This window comes from Bufo bufo, chromosome 3 (genome assembly GCF_905171765.1).
Source record: "Bufo bufo chromosome 3, aBufBuf1.1, whole genome shotgun sequence".
In the NCBI taxonomy this organism is placed as follows: domain Eukaryota; kingdom Metazoa; phylum Chordata; class Amphibia; order Anura; family Bufonidae; genus Bufo; species Bufo bufo.
Window position 1 is genome coordinate 189,615,713 of NC_053391.1, and position 6,764 is coordinate 189,622,476.

General features: G+C 45.8%; 1 non-coding gene across 1 annotated transcript; it reads left to right on the top strand.

Annotated features, from left to right (window-relative positions):
• Nucleotides 1-251: 251 nt before the first annotated feature.
• Nucleotides 252-380, top strand: LOC120996871. Its single transcript, XR_005777968.1, has one exon. It is a non-coding gene; the product is annotated as a U6atac minor spliceosomal RNA (small nuclear RNA).
• Nucleotides 381-6,764: the final 6,384 nt, after the last annotated feature.

The window sequence follows — 6,764 nt, forward strand, 5'->3', positions numbered from 1 at the left end:
AAGGTGGACCAGGGCAGCCTTGCTCCCCTGCATCCCGCCAGCAGAAGGGTCACCCATCCAAGTCCCTCTTCCAGCGTCCTGCCACTATGGTGCCAGCAGCTAAAAGGGTGACCCTGCTGGAGAAGAGGAAGGGTGAAGATGGCGGCAGGATGAGGTGAGTACACGGGACTAGGTAAGTATTAGCCTTCTTCCCCCTCCCTCCCTCCCTCGTTCATTATCACTCAGGGGCCTGCTCTACAACGAGGGCCAATGGTTAGTATGAAAGAAGAGAAGGTTAGCACTCCCCTTGACAAGGATGGAAGAGGCTGCTCCACCTTCACAGCACACCTACGGTTAAGGCATTGCCACCTACCTCGTGGCATCTCTAGCCAGTTTAACTCTCCAGGGGCAGTCCCTGTTCTGGCGGCATAGTTGTTCCCCTTACAAGGCAGGGGCACTTATTCAGTGGCCTCTGTGGGTGACCCCCTCCTCTACTGGGGTATGGGGCTAGCAATACAGTGTGACTCCCCTTGCCTAGCTTCCTCATCAGGCAGAGTTTTTTTGCACAGCCACTTAATCTTTGGCTACTTCTGTATAGCCCCAGTCTCAGTTGGGAAATGGGCCTTAGACCTAGCCTGTTCTTCTCCTGTCTTTTTCCTCCTCTGGCTCATGGTTCATAGCCACCCCGCATGCCTTAGTAGTTCCTACGTTACTACCTTCCCTCATCTGCATTTGCACGGGGTATTCACTTGGTGGCTTTCCATTCCAGGCACGCTCCGGTCCCGACTGGTGGGCTGTGGCGCCCCCCCACATCCCTCCTTTTACAGGGACCCTTCCATTGGTCCAGGTGTGCTAACGGTATCTACACAAAGCTTCCCACCTTCTCTCCAGAGCCAGTGTTCTGGAAGCATGCCACGTGGACACCCTGATTTCTCCTTGGTGAGAGTTCTCCCTCCTTACGTGTTTCTTCCCCTACTTCCCAGGGTTCTACAGAAACTCAAGCTGGAGGACATTCCGATAAATCCTAGTCCCTCCGATTTGACCCCTTTGCGCGTGGTACGCCGACCTCGTTCTCCTTCTAGGAGACGTCCCTTGGTCACTGCCGCTCAGAGACGAACTTCTTCACAGGGTCCGATCCTACATCAGCATTTAGGGTCTTTGTTTGACGGCGTGGCTATTGAAACCGCCATTCTGACTTGGAGAGGGTTTTCGGCGGATGCCATCAGCACTATGATACACGCCATGAAGCCTGCATCGCCCAGGATCTATTAGGACCTGGAGGTCCTTCTTGGGCTTCTGTGAAAGCCGGGACATCCCCTCACTCCGATATCCTATCCTTTCTACTATCAGAGTTGGACCTGGTTTAGCCCTTACCTTGATGGGTCAGGTGGTGGCGCTTCTATCCTGGGGCAGCTTCCAGTGTACTCTGGTTTCCCTGGTGCCATGGAAGCCTTCCTTTTGGGAGTGGCACATACGGTTCCTCTGTACCGTCCTTACTGCCTTGGGATCCGAATATAGTTTTCTCAGCGTTCCAGTCTTCTCCCTTTGAGCCCTTGCGGGAGATCTCACTCCGGCTCCTGTCCTAGAGGGTAGTCTTTTCTTGTGGCTATCACATCCATCAGACGGGCGTCCGAGTTGGGGGCGCTCTCTTGCAGAAAGCCCTTCCTGGTTCTTCACAATGATAAGGCAGTTCTCCGGCTCATTGCTTCTTCTCCCGAAGGTGGTCTCTGACTTCCATATCAATGAGGACATAGTCCTTTCTTCACTGTCCCTCCCCTTCACATCCTACGGAAGGGAGTTACATTATTGGACGTTGTCAGAGCTCCGATCATTATTTGGCAGCCTCCAGTCTCTTCTGGCATACGAACCCCCTTTTTGTCTTCCGAAGGGTCCTCGCTAGGGATTGGCGGCCTCCAAGGTGGCGATTGCACATTGGATTCAGTCTGCAACTGCTGAAACATACCACGCCCGAAGCAGGGTTCCGCCCTTAGGTGTCACGGCACACTTCACTGAGCGGTGGGTGTTTCTTGGGCTCGGGAGAATAGCGCTTCGGCTGCTCAGTTGTGTAAGGCGGCTACTGGTCCTCCTTACACACGTTCACAAAAATTTACCAGGTGCATACTTATGCATCGGCGGTCCCTGCCTTGGGCCGCGTGGTCTTGCAGGCGACAGTTCTTAGATGCCTGCAGGGACGCTTGCTTCCATGGGCCTGTGGTTTTTCCCTCCCTGTGGACTGCTTTTGAACGTCCCGCGGTTCCTGTGTCCCCCACTGAATATGGGCGAGAAAAGGAGATTTTTGTATAACTTACCAGTAAAATCTCTTTCTCGCTCTTCATTGGGGGACACAGCACCCACCCAGTTTTGTTGTTCGACCACAGTTGTAGCTGTACTGGTTAGAACCCTGTTGGGTCTTTTGGCATGGTTGGTGTTCCATGTTTTTTCTTTGGTTGGCTTGCTTCTCCTACTGCTTGTACACAAACTGAAGCTCTCTCTCCAGGCTGGAGAGGGTATAGCTGCCAGGGGAGGAGCTAACAGCTTTTACTAGTGTCAACGCCTCCTTGAGGACATAGCTATACCCACGGTTCCTGTGTCACCCAATGAAGAGCGAGAAAGAGATTTTACTGGTGAGTTATACAAAAATCTCCTTTTTTGTCCGTAATCGCAGACAAGAATAGGCATTTTCTATATAGCGCTGGCCATGTGCGGTCTGGCATCTGTGTTTTGAGGACCGCAAAACACGGTCGCGTGAATGTAGCCTAAGGCTGAGTTCACACTTCAGTTATTTGGTCAGTTATTTCCATCAGTTATTGTGAGCCAAAACCAGTAGTGAAGCCTACTCCAGAGATCAGGAATAATGGAAAGATTTCCTTCTGTTCTGTGTTTTTGACCCGCACCTGGTTTTTGCTAACAATAAGGGCTCATTCACACAACTGTAAGCCGTCTGTGTCTGTATTGCCTTGAATGGGTCTGCAATCCATAAGATACGGAGCAGAGTTGAGGCATGAATTGGAAGCACTCAGAAGCTCCTCTGTGGGCTTTTGGGTCCATGCCTCTGCACCGCAAAAGATAGGATATGTCCTATCTTTGCCATATATTGCTGATCGCGGACCCATTCAAGTCAATGCAATATAGGCTTCACTTGGCTGGTACCTGTGAATTGAGGACCGCAATTTCCGATCTGCAGCACAGGCACGGACGGCTTACGTTCGTGTGAATGGGCCCTAACTGATGGAAATAACTGACCAAATAACTGTAGTGTAAACTCGGCCTAATGTGTATCTTTCCTCTTCTAGACTCATGTTTAATTGGTGAGGCTTTGTTAGTATTAGAAGACTATAAGGTGTTATATACAAATTTTTTGGCTAATTGGAGCATATTTGATTAGTCCAGAATTGCTTTAGGTCTGAATTGAACTTTTGAAATAGTTTAACAAATTAGACCTGAAACAGATTTGAAGAAGTTTTCTCTTCTATAGTATATATATTTTTATACATATTTCGTTGTGCCTTCTACATCAATTTTCTCCTAATATTTTTTCACTAAGTTTTTGGTGGTAGCCTTCAACTGTTCGATCAGTGCTCTTTCATAATAGAATTTAATTTGCAAAAAAGGACCCTTAAAACGTCAACGTTATTAGGATTAAGTTAAAATCCCCTTGTAAACCCTCAGAGATATAGGTAATTGTTCAGGGCAAAAAAATGGCCCAACAAATTTAGTACAAATAGTGTCCAAATGATGACAAGTATAATGACAAAACTTCATAAAAAGAAAGGGACAGGGTTATAAGAATGCGAATATGGAACAACGAGCGGGGAGCACTTTCCCTGTAGAGGCCCTAATGAAAACCTCAGCCTCGGGACAACCCTTAATTATTATTATTATTTATTACCGTATTAAAGCGACATTCATTCCATAGCGCTGTACATATGATAAGGGGTGCACATACATTAGGGGTGCACATAACCCCTAAGGCCCCTTTCACATAGGCGAGTTTTCTGGTGAACGCATTGCACCCGCACTGAATCCGGACCCGTTCATTTCTATGGGGCTGTGCACATGAGCGGTGATTTTCACGCATCACTTGTGCATTGCATGAAAATCACAGCATGCTCTATATTGTTCACGCAACGCAGGCCCCATAGAAGTGAATGGGGCTGCGTGAAAATCGCAAGCAAGTGCAGATGCGGTGCGATTTTCACGCATGGTTTCTAGGTGACGATTGGGATGGGGACCCTATCATTATTAATTTCCCTAAAAACATGGTTATAAGGGAAAATAATAGCATTCTTAATACAGAATGCTAAGTAAATTAGGGATGAAGGAGTTAAAAAAAATAAAAAATTATTAAACTCACCTCATCCAGTTGTTCGCGCTGCCCGTCTCGTCTTCTTTCTTCTTCTTTGATTACATGGGAGGTGATGGACCATGTGATGAGCTCAAAGACGACACCAAAGGTAATTTTCTCCCAGGTCCTCAAAGAAGAAGAAAGAAGACGAGCCGGGCAGCGCAAACAAGTGGATGAGGTGAGTTTAATTTTAATTTTTTATTTTTAACCCCTCCATTCCTAATTTTCTGTATTAAGAAGTAATGGGTAATAGTTAGAAATGTAGCAGTGACTGTAACTGCTACATCGAGCACCCTACCTGAGGCAGTTTGGCGACTGATGGGGCACTTCACATGTTGTATCCTCTTCCAAAAGCCCGTCAGGAACATGTGATGTATCTGGAAGCCATTTTTAAGTCTGCCTAACCTGTTGTGTTTATCTTATTACCACCCCCCCTGAGGAACCGCGTCGGTATGTTGTTATTAATAATCCAAATCATTTAGGGCATTCCAGGGTTCTGTAGGATAGGCACGAGGACAGGGAGACCCCACCATTAGGTGTTGTCCCTGGGCTGAGGTTTTCCTTAGGGCCTCTACAGGTAAAAGTGCTTTCCGCTCGTTGTTCCATATTCTTGAACCCTTATAACCCTGTCCCTTTCATTTTATGAAACTTTTTCATTACACTTGTCATTATTTGGACACTATTTGTACTAAATTTGTTGGGCCATTTTTTTGCCCTGAACAATTACCTATATCCTCTTTCATACTAAAATTTTGAATCTATTGCTGTACTTGCACCCCCCACATAATGCTTCTCTAAAAAAGAGACACACAAGCTAATCTCCTTTCCAAAAGAAAGGAATATTTCGTGCTTCAAACCAGAAATCCATCTCTTTCTGGGTAACTACTAGGGATGAGCGAACCCGAACTGTATAGTTCGGGTTCGTACCGAATTTTGGGGTGTCCGTGACACGGACCCGAACCCGAACATTTTCGTAAAAGTCCGTGTTCGGGTTCGGTGTTCGGCGCTTTTTTGGCGCTTTTCGAAAGGCTGCAAAGCAGCCAATCAACAAGCGTCATACTACTTGCCCCAAGAGGCCATCACAGCCTTGCCTACTATTGGCATGGCTGTGATTGGCCAGTGCAGCATGTGACCCAGCCTCTATATAAGCTTGGGTCACGTTGCGCTGCACGTCACTCTGCTGATTGAAGCATAGGGAGAGGTTGCAGCTGCGACGTTAGGGCGAGATTAGGCAGTGATTAACTCCTCCAAAAGATTTCATTCTGTGATCAATCTGCAGCTGTGGATCATTGAAGTGCTAATATTGACTTGCTCACTTTTTTGAGGCTGCCCAGAGCGTTTTTAGATCACTTTTTTTCTGGGGTGATCGGCGGCCATTTTGTGACTTGTGGTGCGCCAGCACAAGCTATCACCAAGTGTATTTAACCATCAATAGTGTGGTTATTTTGTGCTATATCCTACATCAGCTGCAGGCTGAGCCTGTGTCACCGAAGTGCATTTAACCATCAACAGTCTGATTATTTTTTGGCCTTATACTACATCTGGTGCAGGCAGAGCCTGTGTCACCCAAGTGCATTTAACCATCAACAGTGTGGTTATTTTTTGGCCATATACTACATCAGGGGCAAGTTGAGCCTGTCACCCAGCGCTTAAAAAATAGACCTGACATTTCTATTCAACCAAATCTGTACTGTTTTAGCTGGTCAAGTTATTTGTAGTGACCGTAAAAGCACACTTTTTGTTCTGGGTTGAAAAACTATTCCCAAATTTGCCATTCTCAAAATAACTAGATTCTGGTATTTAAGGCCTACTTGAAATCTATCCCAAAAAGGATATCTTACATTGAAGGTACTGATAGTGTCATTCAGAAAAACCTAAGACACACGCTACCGTGCAGATAGAAGTCTGATTCTGTGATTAAACCTTAACCTGTCACACAGTGCAAAAAAAAACAGGTCTCACATTTCTATTCAAGCAAATCTGTACTGTTTTAGCTGGTCAAGTTATTTGTAGCGACCGTAAAAGCACATTTTTTTTTATGGTTTGAAAAACTATTCCCAAATTTGCCATTCTCAAAATAACTAGTTTCTGGTATTTGAGGCCTACTTGAAATCTATCCCAAAAAGGATATCTTACATTGAAGGTACTGATAGTGTCATTCAGAAAAACCTAAGACACACGCTACCGTGCAGATAGAAGTCTGATTCTGAGATTAAACCTTAACCTGTCACACAGTGCAAAAAAAAACAGGTCTCACATTTCTATTCAAGCAAATCTGTACTGTTTTAGCTGGTCAAGTTATTTGTAGCGACCGTAAAAGCACTTTTTTTTTTCTGGGTTGAAAAACTATTCCCAAATTTGCCATTCTCAAAATAACTAGTTTCTGGTATTTGAGGCCTACTTGAAATCTATCCCAAAAAGGATATCTTACATTGAAGGT